We start from the raw sequence: 20,373 nt of genomic DNA on the forward strand, positions 1-20,373 counted from the left end.
TAAAGTGCTGGAAAAAAATACTGTCAACCAAGAATTCTATATCCAGCAAAACTATCTTTGAAAACTGAAGGAGAAATTAAGGCATTTGCAAATAAACAACAGCAGGGGGAGTTCACTACCAGTAGAACTACCCCATAGGAAATGCTAAAGGGAATCCTTCAGGTTGAAATTAGAGGATTTTAAAAGGTAACTTGAAATGGAACAAAGAAATACAGATATCCTTTAAAATCAACTAAATAGGTAATTAATTATAAAAGCCAGTGTTATTTTACTTTTGGTTCGTAACCACACATATAATTTTCTATATTTTTTCAAAGACAAATGAATAAAACAATAATTATAAATCAGTTATTGAACAAACAGTGTCTAAAGATAATTTGTGACAACAGCAACATAAAGAGAGCAGATATGTATAGGAACAGAGTTTTTGCACACTATTTTAAACTAAGTTGGTATCAATGCAAATACGATTGTTATAAATTTAGGATGTCAATTGTAATTCCTATGGTAACCACTAAGAAAATATCTAAGAAATACATACAAAAATATATGAGAAGGGAGGCGGGGCCAAGATGGCTGACTAGGTAGACACTACCTCAGATCCCTCTGGCAACAAAGACTCGGAAAAACAAGTGAATCGATCACATACATGACTATCTACGAACCCTGACCATCAAACAGAGATCTAAAGAGTTGACCTGAGCGACAGGTGAGTGAAAAGCTGCGCCCTGAACCAGCGACTGCTTCTGGAGCCCGCAACCCACTCCACAGCCTTGAGCCCTTGCGGTTCCCTTGTGCCGAGTGGTGGGGCTGATACCGGCTTGCTGAGCTGGGGCAAGCATGAGACACAGCCCTAACCCCTAGCCACCTGGGGTAATCTCTGTAGAGACTCAGCCAGTGCAAGCAGGCTGTACACTAACGGGGCTAACGAGAGAATGAACTAGCAACCACGGGGAAGCAGCGACTGTTTTTGGAGCCTGGAGCCAGCGTCCCAAACAGAAAACCTTGGCGCGGGGTTTTGGACTGGTCACAGGGGAGCTGAGCACGGCATCCTGAGACGGCGCAAACATGAGACATAGCCCTAGCCCCTTGAAGTGACCTCGGGGGAAGCCCAGCCAGTGCACGCAGGCAGCGCAGCGACGCGGCTGACAGGAGGAGAAGTCACCAGGAGGCAGTGACTGGTTTTGGAGCCAGGAGTGTGGCATTCCAGCCGGGGAAACGGGGCACTGGGCTTTGGACCAGGAGCGGAGGAACTGACCACGGATTCTGAGACAGCACATGCACAGGACGCATGGGTCTGACCCCCGGGGGCAATCTCGACCCAGCCAATGCACACAGGCTACCCGCCCCTTGGGAATCTCAGATAAAACAGCCCTCACCAAGCAAGATAAGTAACTTTGTCTATATTCCTGGGTGCTACTCTCTCCTATTTTTCTGATCCCTCCCCTCCCCTTCCCAGGCAGCTTCATTAACATTGCAATTTCCTGGGCCAGAGAGTGAAGTGCTCTGCGGGTTTTTTTGTTTGTTTTGTCTTTTCCTAACCCATTCTTCTGCCCTGAGAGAAGCAGCTACAAAAAACCCAGGGACCAAGAATCCTTCCCTGACTTCCCGATATTGGATTAAAAATACAGAAGCAGCTCTAGCCAAGCATATGAGATCCACAGTCTTGGGCTTTCATCCCTACAGGGAACAAGGTGGCTATTATAATGCAAAGGCAATTCTGATAGAGATCTGACTGTAATTGTTTTAGCAGATAATTGGAAAGACAAGTTTCCCAGGTCTGATATCTCTACCTATTAAACAGAGCCCTCACTGACCCACAACAGGGAACTGAGGGCTGAAGCTCCACCCAAACTACCTAACCTCCTGCCATAGGGGTCTGAGGATAGTCATATCTACCAATATGTAGAGGTACATTCATTGGGTGCCTAAGGTACAGCTACAGAGCCCACCCACCAAAGTGCTTTAGGAATAGAGACACACCTACCTCACTGGCACTTGGGGGAAGCCTGTCAGCATTCTGCCCCCTGGAATGTGACCCCCTGCTGCTACTAGAACCTGGTGCACACAACTATCACTAGTACTCTTCTAAGCAAATAGGTGACAGTCCACACCACACACTTGGTGACCCAAAATCAGATTCTACTCAAGAATAGTGAATGGACTCTTAGGATAACATTTCTGGTAACAGCCCAAACCAGCTGGTAAGAGGACATAGGTGATTCAAGGGCTACAACAATCAAGACAGTGCAATCTACTAGCCCATCTATGTATACTGAAAGAAAACAAAACAAGATAAGACTCAGTGAGCAAATATAAAATAAATCATTACAATATCTTATAGATGGCTCAGAGACAGCAGTCGATATCAAACCACATAAAGAAGTAGACCATGATTGCTTCTACAAATCCCCAAATTAAAGAATCAAAATCTTTCCCAAATGAAGATACAATCCTGGAATTGCCAGATGCAGAATATAAAAAACTAATGTACAGAATGCTTCAAGACATCAGGGATGACCTCAGAAATGAAATAAGGCAATCTACAGAAAAAGCCAAGGAACACACTGATAAAGCAGTTGAAGAAATCAAAAAGACTATACAAGAACATGTGGAAAAATTAATAAACTACAAGAATCCATAGAGAGACAGCATTCAGAAATCCAAAAGATTAACAGTAAAATTACAGAATTAGACAACTCGATAGGAAGTCAGAGGAGCAGACTCGAGCAATTGGAATGCAGAGTGGGGGACACGGAGGATAAAGCAATTGACACCAATATAGTTGAAGAAAAATCAGATAAAAGAATTAAAAAAAATGAAGAAACCCTAAGAATCATGTGGGACTCTATCAAGAAGAATAACTTGCATGTGATTGGAGTTCCAGAACAGGGAGGGATAAGAGAAAATACAGAGAGAATAGTTGAAGATCTGTTGGCAGAAAACTTCCCTGACATCATGAAAGATGAAAGGATATCTACCCAAGATGCTCATTGAACCCCATACAAGATTGATCCAAAAAGAAAATCACCAAGGCATATTACCATCAAACTTGCCAAAACCAAAAAAAAAGAGAAAATTTTAAAAGCAGCTGGGGATAAAAGATAGGTCTCCTACAAAGGAGAATCAATAAAAATAAGTTCAGACAACTCAGCAGAAACCATGCAGTCAAGAAGGCAATGGGATGACATATATAGAGCACTGAAGGAGAAAAACTGCCAGCAAGGATCATATATCCAGCAACACTCTCTCTCAAATATGAAGGTGAAATTAAAACATTTACAGATAAACAAAGGCTTAGAGAATTTGCAAAAACCAAAAAAAAGCTACAAGAAATACTAAAGGAAATTGTTTGGTCAGAAAATCAATAACACCAGGTAACAACACAACACAAGGTCACAGAACAGAACATCTCAATAACAACTCAAATAGGGAAATCATAAAAACAAATTAAGATTAACTTCAAAAAGAAAAAAATGCTCAAAACAGTGAATTATTGAAGTCATTATGTAAAAGATCACAATAATCGAAAAGAGGGACTAAACACAAGAGGCATAGAACTGCCATATGGAGAGGAAAACAAGGCGATATAGGATGATGCAAGTTAAATTTTTACTTGGAAAAATAGGGGTAAATATTAAGGTAACCACAAAGAGGTCTAACAATTCCATAACTCAAAATAAAAACCAAGAAAAACATAATGACTCAGCAAACATAAATTCGACTACTACAAAAATGAGGAACACACAATTTACAAAGAAAAACATCTCAGCACAAAAAAGTAAGTGGAAAAATGAAATTGTCAACAACACACACAAAAAGGCATCAAAATGACAGCACTAAACCCATACTTATCTATAATCACGCTAAATGTAAATGGGCTAAATGCACCAATAAAGAGACAGAGTCTCAGACTGGATAAAAAAACACAATCCATCTATATGCTGCCTACAAGAGACACACCTTAGACTTAGAGACACAAACAAACTAAAACTCAAAGGATGGAAAAAAATATATCAAGCAAACAACAATCAAAAAAGAGCAGGAGTAGCAATATTAATTTCTGACAAAATAGATTTCAAAGTTAAATCCATGACAAAGGATAAAGAAGGACACTACATAATGATTAAAGGGACAATTGATCAGGAAGACATAACCATACTAAATATTTATGCACCCGATGACAGGGCTGCAAGATACATAAAACAAACTTTAACAGAACTGAAAAGTGAGATAGACGTACCACAATTATAGTAGGAGACTTCAACACACCACTTTCGGAGAAGGATAGGACTGCCAGTAAGAAGCTCAATAGAGACACGGAAGACCTAATTGCTACAATCAACCAACTTGACCTCATAGACCTTTACAGAACACTCCACCCAACAGCTGCATAGTATACTTTTTTTCTAGTGCACATGGAACGTTCTCTAGATTACACGTTAGGCCATAAAACAAACCTTTGCAGAATCCAAAACATCAAAATATTACAAAGTATCTTCTCAGACCACAAGGCCATAAAAGTGGAAATCAATAAGAGAAAAATCGGGGAAAAGAAATCAAATACTTGGAAACTGAACAACACCCTGCTCAAAAAAGACTGGGTTATAGAAGACATTAAGGAGGCAATAAAGAAATTCATAGAATGCAACGAGAATGAAAACACTTCCTATCAAAACCTCTGGGACACAGCAAAAGCAGCGCTCAGAGGTAAATTTATATTGATAAGTGCACACATACAAAAAGAAGAAAGAGCCAAATCACAGAACTGTCCCTACAACTTGAACAAATAGAAAGCGAGCAACAGAAGAATACATCAGGCACCAGCAGAAAACAAATAATAAAAATTAGAGCTGAACTAAATGAAATAGAGAACAGAAAAACCATCAAAAGAATTAACAAGGCTGAAAGCTGGTTCTTTGAAAAAATTAACAAAATTGATAAACCATTGACCAGACTGACTAAAGAAATACAGGAAAGGAAACAAATAACCCGAATAAGAGATGAGATGGGCCATTTATCACAACTGAAATTAAAAGAATCATATCAGATTATTATGAAAAATTGTACTCTAACAAATTTGCAAACCTAGAAGAAATGCATGAATTCCTAGAAAAACACTACCTACCTAAACTAACACAATCAGAAGTAGAACAACTAAATAGACCCATAACAAAAAAAGGGATTGAAAAGGTAATCAAAAAACTCTCAACAAAAAAAAAGCCCTGGCCCAGACGGCTTCACTGCAGAGTTCTATCAAACTTTCAGAGAAGAGTTAACACCACTACTGCTAAAGGTATTTCAAAGCATAGAAAATGATGGAATACTACCTAACTCATTCTATGAAGCCAGCATATCCCTGATACCAAAACCAGGTAAAGACACCACAAAAAAGAAAATTACAGACCTATATATCCCTCATGAACACAGATGCAAAAATCCTCAACAAAATTCTAACCAATAGAATTCAACGACATATCAAAAAAAACAATCCACCACGACCAAGTGGGATTTATACCAGGTATGCAAGGTTGGTTTAATATTAGAAAAACCATTAATGTAATCCACCATATAAATAAAACAAAAGACAAAAACCACATGATCCTATCAATTGATGCAGAAAAGGCATTTGACAAAGTCCAACACCCATTCATGATAAAAACTCTCAGCAAAATAGGAACTGAAGGAAAACTCCTCAACATAATAAAGGGCATTTTTTTTTTTTTATATACAAAAGCCAACAGCCAACATCATTCTAAATGGAGAGAGCCTGAAAGCATTTCCCTTGAGAACAGGAACCAGACAAGGATGCCCTTTATCACCACTCTTATTCAAACATTGTGCTGGAGGTCGTAGCCAGAGCAATTAGGCTAGACAAAGAAATAAAGGGCATCCGGACTGGCAAAGAAGAAGTAAAATTATCTCTATTTGCAGATGACATGATCTTATACACAGAAAACCCTAAGGAATCCTCCAGAAAACTACTGAAACTAATAGAAGAGTTTGGCAGAGTTTCAGGTTACAAGATAAACATACAAAAATCATTTGGATTCCTCTACATCAACAAAAAGAACATCGAAGAGGAAATCACCAAATCGATATCATTCACAGTAGCCCCCAAGAAGATAAAATACTTAGGAATAAATCTTTCCAAAGATGTAAAAGACCTATACAAAGAAAACTACAAAGTACTAGTGCAAGAAACTAAAAAGGACCTACATAAGTGGAAAAACATACCTTGCTCATGGATAGGAAGACTTAATATAGTAAAAATGTCTATTCTACCAAAAGCCATCTATACCTACAATGCACTTCTGATCCAAATTCCAATGACATTTTTTAAAGTGATGGAGAAACAAATCACCAACTTCATATGGAAGGGAAAGAAGCCCGGATAAGTAAAGCATTACTGAAAAAGAAGAAAGTGGGAGGCCTCACTCTACCTGATTTTAGAACATATTATACAGCCACAGTAGTCAAAACAGCCTGGTATTGGTACAACAGGCACATAGACCAATGGAACAGAATTGAGAACCCAGATATAAATCCATCCACATATGAGCAGCTGATATTTGACAAAGGCCCAGTGTCAGTTAGTTGGGGAAAAGATGATCTTTTTAACAAATGGTGCTGGCATAGCTGGATATTCATTTGGCAAAAAAATGAAACAGGACCCATACCTCACACCATGCACAAAAACTAACTCCAAGTGGATCAAAGACCTAAACATAAAGACTAAAACGATAAAGATCATGGAAGAAAAAATAGGGACAACGTTAGGAGCCCTAATACAAGGCATAAACAGAATACAAAACATTACCAAAAATGACAAAGAGAAACCAGATAACTGGGAGCTCCTAAAAATCAAACACCTATGCTCATGTAAAGACTTCACCAAAAGAGTAAAAAGACCACCTACAGATTGGGAAGAAATTGTCAGCTCTGACATCTCTGACCAGTGCCTGATCTCTAAAATCTGTATGATTCTGTTAAAACTCAACCACAAAAAGACAAACAACCCAATCAAAAAGTGGGCAGAGGATATGGACACGCACTTCACTAAAGAAGATATTTAGGCGGCTAACAGGTACATGAGAAAATGCTCTCGATCATTAGCCATTAGTGAAATGCAAATTAAAACTACGATGAGATTCCATCTCACTCCAATAAGGCTAGCATTAATCCAAAAAACACAAAATAATAAATGTTGGAGGGGCTGCAGAGAGATTGGAACTCTTATACACTGCTGGTGGGAATGTAAAATGGTACAACCACTTTGGAAATCTATCTGGCGTTTTCTTAAAAAGTTAGAAATAGAACTACCATACAACCCAGAAATCCCACTCCTCGGAATATACCCTAGAGAAATAAGAGCATTTACACTAATAGATATATGCGCACCCATGTTTATTGCAGCACTGTTTACAATAGCAAAAAGCTGGAAGCAACCAAGGTGTCCATCAATAGATGAATGGTTAAATAAATTATGGTACATTCACACAATGGAATACTACGCGTCGATAAACAACAGTGACGAATCTGTGAAACGTTTCATAACATGGAGGAGCCTGGAAGGCATTATGCTCAGTGAAATTAGTCAGATGCAAAAGGACAAATACTGTGTAAGACCACTATTATGAGTTCGTGAGAAATAGTGTAAACTGAGAAGAACACATTCTTTTGTGGTTACGAGAGGGGGGAGGGAGGAAGGGTGGGAGAGGGTTATTTACTGATTAGTTAGTAGATAAGAACTACTTTAGGTGAAGGGAAGGACAATACTCAATACAGGGAAGGTCAGCTCAACTGGACGGGACCAAAAGCAAAGAAGTTTCCGGGATAAACTGAATGCTTCGAAGGTCAGCGGAGCAAGGGCAGGAGTTTGGGTACTATGGCTTAAGGGGACTTCTAAGTCAATTGGCATAATAAACTCTATTATGAAAACATTCTGCATCCCACTTTGAAGTGTGGCGTCTGGGGTCTTAAATGCTAACAAGCGGCCATCTAAGATGCATCAATTGGTCTCATCCCACCTGGATCAAAGGACAATGAAGAACACCAAGGTCACACGATAACTATGAGCCCAAGAGACAGAAAGGGCTACATGAACTAGAGACTTACCTCATCCTGAGACCAGAAGAACTAGATGGTGCCCAGCCACAACCAATGACTGCCCTGACAGTGAGCACAAAAGAGAACTCCTGAGGGAGCAGGAGAACAGTTGTGGATGGTGCCCAGCCACAACCAATGACTGCCCTGACAGTGAGCACAAAAGAGAACTCCTGAGGGAGCAGGAGAACAGTGGGATGCAGACCCCAAATTCTCATAAAAAGACCAGACTTAATGGTCTGACTGAGACTAGAGGAATCCCAGTGGTCATGGTCCCCAAACCTTCTGTTGGCCCAGGATAGGAACCATTCCCAACGACTACTCATCAGACATGGAAGGGACTGGACAATGGGTTGGTGAGAGATGCTGATGAAGAGTGAGCTACTTGTATCGGGTGGACACTTGAGAATGTATTGGCATCTCCTGTCTGGAGGGGAGATGGTAGGGTAGAGAGGGTTAGAAACTGGCAAAATTGTCACAAAAGGAGAGACTGGAAGGAGGGAGCGGGCTGACTCATTAGGGGGAGAGTAAATGGGAGTATGTAGTAAGGTGTATATAAGCTTTTATGCGACAGACTGACTTGATTTGTAAACTTTCACTTAAAGCACAATAAAAATTATTAAAAAAAAAAATATGAGAAGGAAATCAAAACAGCACATTACCCCAAACAAAGAAACAGAAAACAAACCCCAAAACAACTAAACACAAAAGAAGGCAATAATGAAGGAAATGAAGGACAAAAAGGTATAAGATATACAGATAATAACAAAGTGTCAGAAATAAGTTCTTCCTTACCAGTATTACTTTAAATGTTAATGGATTAAATTTTCTAATCAAAAGGCAGAGACTGGCAGAATGGATGAAAAAAACATTGTCCAACTATATTCTGTCTAAGAGAGAGACTCACTTTAGACTCATATACACAAATAGTTTGAAAGTGAAAGGATGGAACAAAATATTCCATGCATATAGTAACCAAAAGAGAGCTTGGGTGATTATACTAACATTAGACAAAATAGACTTTAAATAAAAAATTGTCTCAATGAACAGAGTATACACTGACGATTCATCAAGAAAATATACCAACTATAGTGTATTACTCACCAAACAACAGTGTTCAAAAATACATGAAGCACACATTGAGAGATCTGAAGGGAGCAGCAGACAGTTCTACCCCACTTACAATACTGGATAAAACATCTAGAGAGAAGATTAATAAGTACATTAAAAAAAAAAAAAAAACAAACTCATTGCCATCAAGTTGATTTTGACTCATAGTGACCCTACAGGACAGAGTAGAACTGCCCCATAGGGTTTCCAAGAAGCGGCTGGTGGATTTGAACTACCAGTCTTTTGGTCAGCAATCGATAGAGGACTTAAAAGACCCTTTATGCCAACTAGACTTAACAGACATACATAGAACATTCCACCCAACAATAACAGAATAACATTCTTCTCAAATACACATGAAACATTTTCCATGATAGGCCACATGTTAGGCCACAAAACAAGTCTCAGTAAATTAAAAAAAAAAAAAAAAATTGAAATCGTACAAACTGCCTCCTCCAACTAAAATGGGATAAAACTAAAATAGATAACTGAAAATTTACAAATATTTGCAAATAAATAACACATTCTTAAGCAGCCACGGGTCAAAGAAGAAATCACAAGGGGCATTTTTTTAAAATGCTCTGTGTAAACATGATGTGACAGGAGTGTCTGACCTCCTCTAACTTCACAAGGGGGAAGGGCATTCAAAATTAACAGTCCAAGCCTGACTCCTATGAGGTGGAGGTGAGACTTGCCTCCTCTCTTTGACATCGTTACCAATTTTGACACCAACCACCCCTCCCATGGCACTCTCTACATTTCTGCTGAGTTGAAAATTTGTTGAAATGGCCACACAGAACTCAAGACCTTACTCACAGTTACAGGGTTTATTTGGGAAGTAACAGGTTACATTTCAAGCTCAGAAAAACTCAGGAGGGAGTTCTTCCATCAGGACAGCCTCTTCTTAGCTGTGTCCGCAGGCACACACCTCTCCAGCCCCTCAGCCTCTGCCCTGCTTGGGCAAGCGTTGCAAAGCTCTTTTAGCTCTGCTGATAAGTACTCCAAGGTACTTCACTCCACCAGTAAGCCTCTGTCCAAAGGCACTCAGCTTTCTTCTCTGTGGGCTGGGAATCCCACCATGCAGTCTCCTGCTGGTCTCCTGCCAGTCTCCTGGCTCTGCTTACTCTGCTGCTATCCCTTCTCTGCTGCTGCTTCTTGCCATCTTGCCATCTTTGGTGTTACAGCTCTCTCTCTTTCTCTTGGGTCTAGGAGGGTCTTAGCACAGGGATCCTAGAATCAAAGGACATGCTTTCTCCTGGCTCCTCCTCCTTGGTGGTGGTGAGATCCTCTCCTTCCACCTCTGAGATGTCTCATTTTAAGCCTAATTGGATAGCAAAACTGACCAATCCCCTTAGTGGGGTTCCATACACTGTATTTGCATAGTTCCACTCAATCACTTGGGTGAGAGTTACAAGACTATTGCTAGGAGGGCCATATTAAGTAGCTCATGGAAAACACAACATACCAACACTTATGGCATGCAGTGAAAGCAGTGTTCAGAGGGAAATTTACAGCAGTGCATGTCTACACTTAAAAACAAGAGATAGCTCAAATAAATTCTCCAGTTTTATACCTTAAGGAACTAGATATAGAAGAGCAAGCTAAACCCAAAAACTAGAAGAAGAAAGGAAATAATAAAGCTTAGATCAGAGATAAGCACATATGCAATAGAAAAATAGTAGACAGAATTGATGAAACCAAAATTGGTTCTTTGAAAAGGTTAATAAAATTGACAAAATTTTAGCCAGGGTGACAAAGAAAAAAAAAAGAGAAAGAGAGAAAGACGAAGACACAAATAAATAAAATCAGAAAGGACAGTAGAGACATTACTACCTATCTTATAGAAATAAAAAGAGTTATAAGAAAATACTATGAAAAACTGTACACCACCAAATAAGATAACTTAGATGAAATGGAAAAATTCTTAGAAGCACACAAATTACCAAAACTGACTCAAGAAGAAATAGAAAGTCTGAACAGACCTATAACAAGAAAAGATGTTAAGTCAGTACAAAAACAAAATAAACAAAAAACTTCCAGCAAAGAAAAGTTTCAGACCAGATGGCTCCATAGAATAATAAACACCAACCCTTCTCAAACTCCTCCAAGAAATAGAAGAGGAGGAAATATGTCCTCACTCATTCTATTAGACCATCATTATTCTGATACAAATCACAGATTAAAACCCCACAAAAATAAAAATTTACAAATATCTCTTACAAATGTAGATGCAAAAATCCTCAACAAAATAGTAGTAACTAAATCCAACACCATATTAAAAGGATTGTACATTACAACCAAGTGGGATTTATCCCAGAAATTCAAGGATGGGTCAACATTAAAAAAAAAAAAAAAAAGTAATACCTCACACTAATAGAACATAGAAAAAATAAAAATAAATAAATAAATAACACGATTATGTCAACTGACACACACACACACAAAAAACTTGCCAAATTTCAACACACTCTCATGATAAAAACACCCGGAAAACTAGAAATCCAAGGGGACTTTCTCAACATGCTAAAGGGCATTTATTAAAAACCTGAAACTAATATCATACTCGTTGTTGAAAGACTGAAAACTTTCTCCCAAAGATCAGGAGCAAATCCAGGATGTCTGCTTATACTACTGCTATTCAACAATGTACCAGAAGTTGCTGCCAGAGTAATTAGTCAAGAGAAATAAACACAGGCCATCTGAATTGGAAAGGGAAAAGTAAAACTATATTTGTAGATGCCTTGCTCCTGCTTCTAGAAATTTCCAAAGAATCTACACACACACGCATACAAAATAGAGTTAATAAATTAATTCAGCAAAGTTACAGGGTTGAAGATTGATACACAAAAATCAGTTGTGTTTCAATATACTATTAATGAACAATCTGAAAAGGAAATTAGGAATACAATTCAATTTACAATAGCATCAGAAAGAATAAAATACTTAGGAATTAATTTAACCAAGGAGATGAAAGATTTATACACTGAAAATTACAAAATGTTGCTGAAGGAAATTTAAAAAGACCGAAATAAATGGAAAGACATCCTGTGTTCATGGATTGAAAAGTTTAACATTGTTAAAATGTCAATACTACCCAAAGTGATCTACAGATTCTGTGCTATTCCTGTCGAAACCCAATACCCCTTTTTTCACAAAAATGGAAAAGCCAGGTCTCAAATTTATAAAGAAGTGCAAGGAACCTCAAATATTGAAAACAATCTTTAAAAAGAACAACGTTGGAGGGTTCATACTTCTCAGTTGTAAAACTTATTAAAAGCTCCAGCAATTAAACCAGTCTGGTACTATTTTGGTAGAGGTATTGAAATAAGGATAAACATATTAAATAATGGAATGTAATCGAGAGTCCAGAAATAAATCCATACATCCGTGACCAAATGATTTTCAACACTTGCAATAAGACCTGTCGATGGAGAAAGAATTTCCTCTTCAACAAATGGTACTGGGGCAACTGGATCCCCACATGCAAAAGAATGAAGTTGGGCCACTACCTCAGATCATGTACAAAAATCAACTCAAAATTAATCATTTCCTAAATATAAGTGCTAAAACCAAAAAACACTTGCAAAGAAAACATAGGGGTAATCTTCATGATCTTGTATTTGTTCATGAATTCTAGATATGACACCAAAAGGATGAGCATAAAAGGAAAAAAAATAGATAAATTGGACTCCATCAAAGTGTTTTAGTGATAGAGTTCTCACCTTCTGTGCAGGACTACCCAGGTCCAATGCCTGGCCAGTGCAGTTCATGCAGTCACCACCATTCTGTCAGTGGAGGCTTGCATGTTGTTGTGATGCTGAACACGTCTTAGCAGAGCTTCCAGACTAAGATGAACTAAGAAGAAAGGCGTGGTGATCTACTTCCGAAAATCAGCCAGTGAAAACCCTGTGGATCACAATAGTCTGATTCGCAACTGATCGTGAGGATGTTGCAGGACCAGGCAGCATTTCATTCCTTTGTGCATGGGGTCAGAAGCTGATTGGATGTCAGCCAGCAACAACAACGTCATACATGAAACAATTGGAACACGTGCATAGAAATGAAAGATTTGTAGAAATCATACATGTACAGAATACATGGGTATATTCAATAAAGGTGGGTAGAAAATATTTGTTTTCTTTTAAGAAGTGAAATTCTGAATCTATTTTGAAGAGAAAAATGTGATTGTGTAGCTTGATTGGGAGCATATCCATGGGAATGGTGGAGGGTTTCAAAAGATTAATATTTGTGGTCTTGTATACAACATGAGAAGCCCTGGTGGTACAGTGGTTAAGCACTTGGCTGTTAACTGAAAGGTTGGCAGTTTGAACCCACCAGCTGCTCCTAGGGAGAAAAAAGTGGCAGTCTGCTTCTGTAAAGATTTACATCATTGGAAACCCTGTGGGGCAATTCCACTCTGTCCTACAGGGTCATATGAGTTGGAATTCGACTCAACAGCAATGGTACACAACATGAAAGGGGTCTGGGAGGTGCAAGCAGAGATCGGCTGCTAACCTAAAGGCTGGTATGTTGTACCCACCAGCAACTCCATGGACGAAAGTCCTGGCGAACTGCTTCCATAAAGATTACAGCCAAAATAACTCTATGGAGCCGTTTACCCTGTAACACACAAGGTTGTCACGAGTTGGAATTGACCTGCTAGCAAACAACATACAACACGAAGAAAAACAGGCATAGAAATGTCCAAAGGGATGAAAAGTAACAAGAAGAAAAGGTACATCGAGTTCTATAATACATACAGAACAAAATGAAAGTTATTCTATTTCTATAAATTATATATGTAGATTTGGACTGCATGTAAATCTAGATATAATTGCCTCTGGCCCTGATTATTGGTTATTCCAGAAGGTTTACCATTAAACTTCAAGGTCAAAAAATGAATTAATTTGCAATGTGGGGAATTTCAGTATCCAGGAAGAAACTTGTAAAAACCTAGGGGCACCACAGCCTAAAATCTGGATAGGTCACCGCTTAATGGCTGCACATTAAAGAACTCTAAGGGAAGCTAGACTTCCCATCTGACTCAGTTTAGAGCCCAGATACAATGTTGGAGTTAGAGTGGGTTGTGTATCTCAACTTACCCACTGTGTGGCCTTTTCTAAGTCTGTCTATGGCTATATGCCTTTCTTTAAAACAGAAATGATACTTGCAACCATGTGGAATCCATGTTGAAGACGCTGATGAATAAACTAGTTATAACCAAGCTCCATTAGGGGCTGTCTTTGCTCCCAGGAGCAGACAATCAGAGAGTAAGTGTCATCAGGATAGCATCAAACACGTGAACCACAGTCATATCTGTATAGCTTTTTTTTTTTCCTTTTTCAGTTTTTGTCACAGTCTTGACTGAGCAACCACTAAATATAAACCACCAAAATGAGAGAGGCAGAATAACAAAGTAAAAAGATGTCTAGAGCAATAAACAGATTTTAATTTTTTTTTAAAGCATCTCTCTCTCTTTTTTTTTTTTTTTTTTATCTCTCTACTGTCTGCTTGTGATAGATGGTTTGAGAGAAGACTTCACAAAAGTCAGCAACATAAACAAAAATATAGCACTCAGCACATGAACCCATTACACGTTGCGTTGGCAGGGCCTTCCTTGCTGAGAACTTGGAGCGCTGCTAAGGAGTGAGGCGATGGCTCACTGAGGCCATATTTCACTGCATGGCTTTTTTTCTTCACTTCTGTGGAAGTTCTCTGGCCTAACTCTTGATTTTTAGAACCTAAGTATTCATGTACACATTCATTGTTGCCATGATTATTACAAAATCCCTTTAGCAGTTTATATTTTCCATATTCAATTATATTTATTACCTTATGCCATGACAGCCTTATGATATAATCAAGTTATCCTCAAAGATGACTGCAAACAAACTGACATGTCCAAATTGAGAGAAAAAAAATAAATATTGTTATATCATTAGCAGGAAGTGAAAAACTTCCAGGTTCTAAATGCAGTTCTGGCAAGTGTATTCAGCCAACAATTATTCCCTTCTCCCTATGCTGCCGCTCACCCATTCTCTCCTGATTTCCTCTGGGCTTCATCTATCTCTCACCCCCTGGCTGAATTCACTTCCTTTCTTAAGACCTTCCATTAGAATCACTAATTTTTTTTTTTTTTTAAGTTTCTTCCTTCTCCAGTCAACTTCTCGGAATGCCTGTGCTAGTCCTTCCTATCCTAGCATTTCACTTCTTTAAAACTCTTCATTCAGTTTTGACCAAATCAATCTGATCGAGTCTATTTTTAGACCAAGTTTCTTACTTTAGGAATCTCTTCTTGACCTACTGTGTTCCCTTATGAATTCCAAATCCAGGTATTAATAGAGTTCCTGTCATTTCCTTGAGTTTGTCGTGCAGCCTAGTGTCAACCTGAATACCTGTCAGAGAATTTGAAAAGCGGTGATTCTGCTGAGACCTGCGTTTAAAATCTTATGTAATGCAGATGACATTACCCATGCAGCTTAGCGCCTGGGTCAGGCTACAATACAGACTAAATGCCCAGTTCAGAAGTATCAGGCACTGGGGAAGAAAGGCTTCAGTTAATATTATCTAGTCTTGAAGATCTATTCATCCACTCATTTTCATGTATTTATTTTGGTTATTGTTTCTCTAGGCATGTTCATATCTCTCTTTCACCTATCAGAAACTTAGAACTAATTCTTTGTAGAGCATTCATTCCAATCTAGTGGAAAATCAGTTAGGGTTAACAAAATAAAGTTCACTCTGCATTCTTATGCATAGGAGAAAGGAGTGGGTGGGAGCAAAGTAAATAGTCTGACGCAGTATGATGAAGTCTGGGTGCAGAGAATCTATACACCAATTACGGTAACATCTCACTTACCTGTAGGCCATTTTTCACGCAACCTAGAGTATCCTAAATAAGGACAAGAGCCTGAAAGAAAGCAAATATCAGGAAATAGCCCTAATCATTCTAAAGTGATGCCACAACAGCTATTTATTAACACGAAATGTATAAGGGATCTTTGGGAACACTATCAAATGAGATTTTTGTTTTATAAAATATATAATTACAACAATGCTGGACTATATTATACTTTAAAAGTGTGAATTAGAACTGAGGGAGTGATGTGACTTCTGGAGAGAAGCCCACTGACTTCACCTCGACTCTGACACATGCAAAGAAAAGAAATGCTACAAAAGAGCAGGCCGATGGACTAAAAATCACACAGCATTCTTAGCCTGCTTAGACTGAGAAAAATGACTGAAATATCATACTAAGCGTTCATCATATCAAAGTATATGAGTTTATGCATTAGCTTTTTCTGCATGACAAAACACTCCAAAACATAATGGCGTAAAACAATAACCACTTATTTATCTCACAATCCTGTTGGGCAGTTTTTCTGTTCTGGCCAATTGACCTGATCTCAGCTGGGTTAGTTCATGTGTTTGTTGGCAAGTGGTTGGTAGGTTTTCTGGGGCTGGCTGGTCCCAGATAGCCTCGCTCACACACGTGGCAGTTCATTGGCTGTAAGCTGAGGCAACAGTGTCTTTCATTATCCAGCAGGCTAAAAAGAAAAACCAAACCCAGTGCAGTCAAGTCAATTCTGACTCATAGCGGCCATAGCCTGGGCTTATTCACATGGTAGCATTTTTTCCAAGAGCAGCAAGAAAGGGATCTGAAAATCCTCTTAAGCTCCAGGCTCAGAACGCATGCAATCTCATTATTGCTGCTTTCCATTGGTAAAAAAACAAATCTCAAGGCCCACCTAACTCCAGTGAGTGAGGAAACAGATTCCACCTCTCTTTGGGAGGAGCTACAGTATATTACAGGAGCCATTGTTTTGCAATTAACCACATAGAGAATAGTAAAATAATAGATGTTCAAAATGATCACAAGTTAAAGAAGAAAGATATTTGACTGTTTACAAAGCTTTTTGCACATGATTTTTAGAAGGATTTATAATAGACAATTTTAACAACTCTTTAAAAGTGATATGGTATTCATTAACATTAGCCTGTCATTACTAGCCAATGCCATTGTTCAAAGGGTCAGCATGAGTTGGGGGTAATGCAACACAGCTAACAACAACAATCATCTGTGGCACAATTCTTTCCAGGGCAATACTGAATAAATGAGGTAAATCATTCATACATGTCAAGCAGAGGCCGTATTCTGCACTTGAAAGTGAGTCTAAAATGGCAAACAAAACAATATGAGCCTCCATCCTCATGGATCGTATATTCTAGTGGGTGAGGTAGAGAATCAAAGGAAAAAATAAACACATATCTACAAACAGTGAGGAGTACTATGATGAAAACACTAGGGTACTGGTGTAGAAAAGGAAAGGAAGGGGATGATTCCTGCTTTATGTAATGTGCTCAAGATGGCACCTCAGAGGAAACCGCTTAGTTGCCAAGGCCTAGATAAGGAGCAGGAATATTATGAATAACTGTGCTTTAAAATGGAAACCCCAGTGGCATAGTGGTTAAGAGCTACGTCTGCTAATCAAAAGGTCAGCGGTTTGAATCCACCAGATGCTCCTTGGAAACTCTATAGGGCAGTTCTACTCTGTCCTATAGGATGGCCATGAGTTGGAATCAACTCAATGGCAATGGTTTTTGATGCTTTAAAATACTATGTTTATACAAATGCTAGCATTATGGGTAGAGTTATAGGTAACCATAGAACTAATCTAGTTAACTCCCTTACTTTATAGTAAAAACAATTCAGATCCAGATAGGAGAAATGATTTGCTCAAATCTCCCCAGTAGCTGGGGAAGTTTGGGGCCAGGCGTAGTTCAGTATGTGCCTTTGCACCACTGCGTCTCTTTTCCCTCTGTTCTCAGACGTAATTCTGCAAATATTCTTGTTACTAACTTGCAATTTCAATAAATACTGACATGGTAGTAAAGAATATTGACTTCAGGGCCCTTGTATCCATTATTCCTCTTGAGGCAAGCACAGGCTGATAAAATATGTTAGGGGAGTTTCAGGAATGCATAGTAGTTAAAACAGTTGCCTCTAAATCCTTATTCTATATTCTACATACAGATAAGACTCTTCTTATCTCTAAATCAGAACTTCTGATGAAGCTCTCTTGGCTAACCACTGTCAGAGAACTTAGGTATTTGCAAAATTCACCTTTATTTGGTAGGCATTTCTTAGCCTCTAAAGAGTTTATAAATAGCAATGTTATACAAGTTACTTTGTTTAATTACTTATGCGTACATCACAAATACTTTATCCTGGAGGGTATGCCAGGAAGTACCACTACTCAAAGTTGTTGTTGTTGTTGTTAGATGTCATCCAGTCGGTTCCAACTCATAGCGACCCTATGCACAACAGAACGAAACACTGCCCGGTTCTGCACCATCCTTAAAATTGTTGTTATGCTTGAGTTCATTTTTGCAGCCACTTTATCAACCCACCTCACTGAGGGTCTTCCTTTTTTCCACTGACCCTGTAGTTTGCCAAGCATTATGTCCTTCTTCAGGGACTGATCCCTTCTGACAACATGGTCAAAGTATGTAAGACGCAGTCTTGCCATCCTTGCTTCTAAGAAACATTCTGGTTGCACTTCTTCCAAGACAGATTTGTTTGTTCTTTTGGCAGTCCATGGTATATTCAATATTCTTCACCAACACCACAATTCAAAGGCGTCAATTCTTCTTTGGTCTTCCTTATTCATTGTCCAGCTTTCACATGCATGTGATGCAATTGAAAATACCATGGCTTGGGTCGGGTGCACCTTAGTCTTCATGGTGACATCTTTGCTTTTCAACACTTTAAAGAGGTCCTTTGCAGCAGATTTATCCAATGCAATGCGTTGTGTGATTTCTTGACTGCTGCTTCCATGGCTGTTGATTGTGGATCTAAGTAAAATGAAATCCTTGACAGCTTCAATCTTATCTCCATTTATCATGACGTTGCTCCTTGCTCCAGTTGTGAGGATTTTTGTTTTCTTTATGTTGAGGTGCAATCCATACTGAAGGCAGTGGTCTTTGATCTTCATTAGTAAGTACAAGTCCTCTTCACTTTAAGCAAGCCAGGTTATCTGGAAGATGGGTTTCAGATGAGCTTCCAAACTAAGACAGACTAGGAAGAAGGCCCCAGCAGTCTACTTCCAAAAAGCATTAGCCAGTGAAAACCTTATGAATAGCAGTGGAACATTGTCTGATATAGTGCCAGAAGATGAGCCCCCCAGGTTGGAAGGTACTCAAGAGACGACTGGGGAAGAGGTGTCTCCTCAAAGTAGAGTCGACCTTAATGATGTGGTTGGAGTAAAGCTCTCAGGACTTTCATTTGCTGATGTGGCACAACTCAAAATGAGAAGAAACAGCTGCAAACATCCATTAATAATCAGAACATGGAATGTACGTAGCACCAATCTAGGAAAATTGGAAATCGTCAAAGATGAAATGGAATGCATAAACATTGATATCCTAGGCATTGGTGAGGTTAATGGACTGGTATTGGCCATTTTGAATCAGACAATCATATAGTCTATGCTGGGAATGACAACTTGAAAAGGAATGGTGTCTCATTCATCACCAAAAAGAACATTTCGAGATCTATCCTGAAGTACAATGCTGTCAGTGATAGGATAATATCCATACACCTACAAGCAAGAACAGTTAATACGACCATATTATCAAATTTATGCACCAACCATTGAGGCCAAAGATGAAGAAATAGATTTTCATTAGCTGCTGCAGTCTGAAATTGATCAAACATGCAATCAAGATGCATTGATAATCACTGGCGATTGGAATGTGAAACAAAGCAGAAGGGTCGGTAGTTGGAAAATATGGCCCTGGTGATAGAAACAATGCCGGAGATCAAATGATAGAATTTTGCAAGACCAATAACTTCTTCATTGCAAATACCTTCTTTCACCAACATAAATGGTGAGTATATGCATGGACCTCACCAGATGGAACACACAGGAATCACACTGACTACATCTGTGGGAAGAGACAATGGAAAAGCTCTATACCATCAGTCAGAACAGGGCCAGGGGCTGACTGTGGAACAGACCATCAATTGCTCATATATGCAAGTTCAAGCTGAAACTGAAGAAAATCAAAGCAAGTCCACGAGAGCCAAAATACGACCTAGAGTATATCCCACCTGAATTTAGAGACCATCTCAAGATGACACATTGACACTAGTGA

Source organism: Elephas maximus, chromosome 1, assembly GCF_024166365.1.
Source record: "Elephas maximus indicus isolate mEleMax1 chromosome 1, mEleMax1 primary haplotype, whole genome shotgun sequence".
NCBI classification, from domain to species: domain Eukaryota; kingdom Metazoa; phylum Chordata; class Mammalia; order Proboscidea; family Elephantidae; genus Elephas; species Elephas maximus.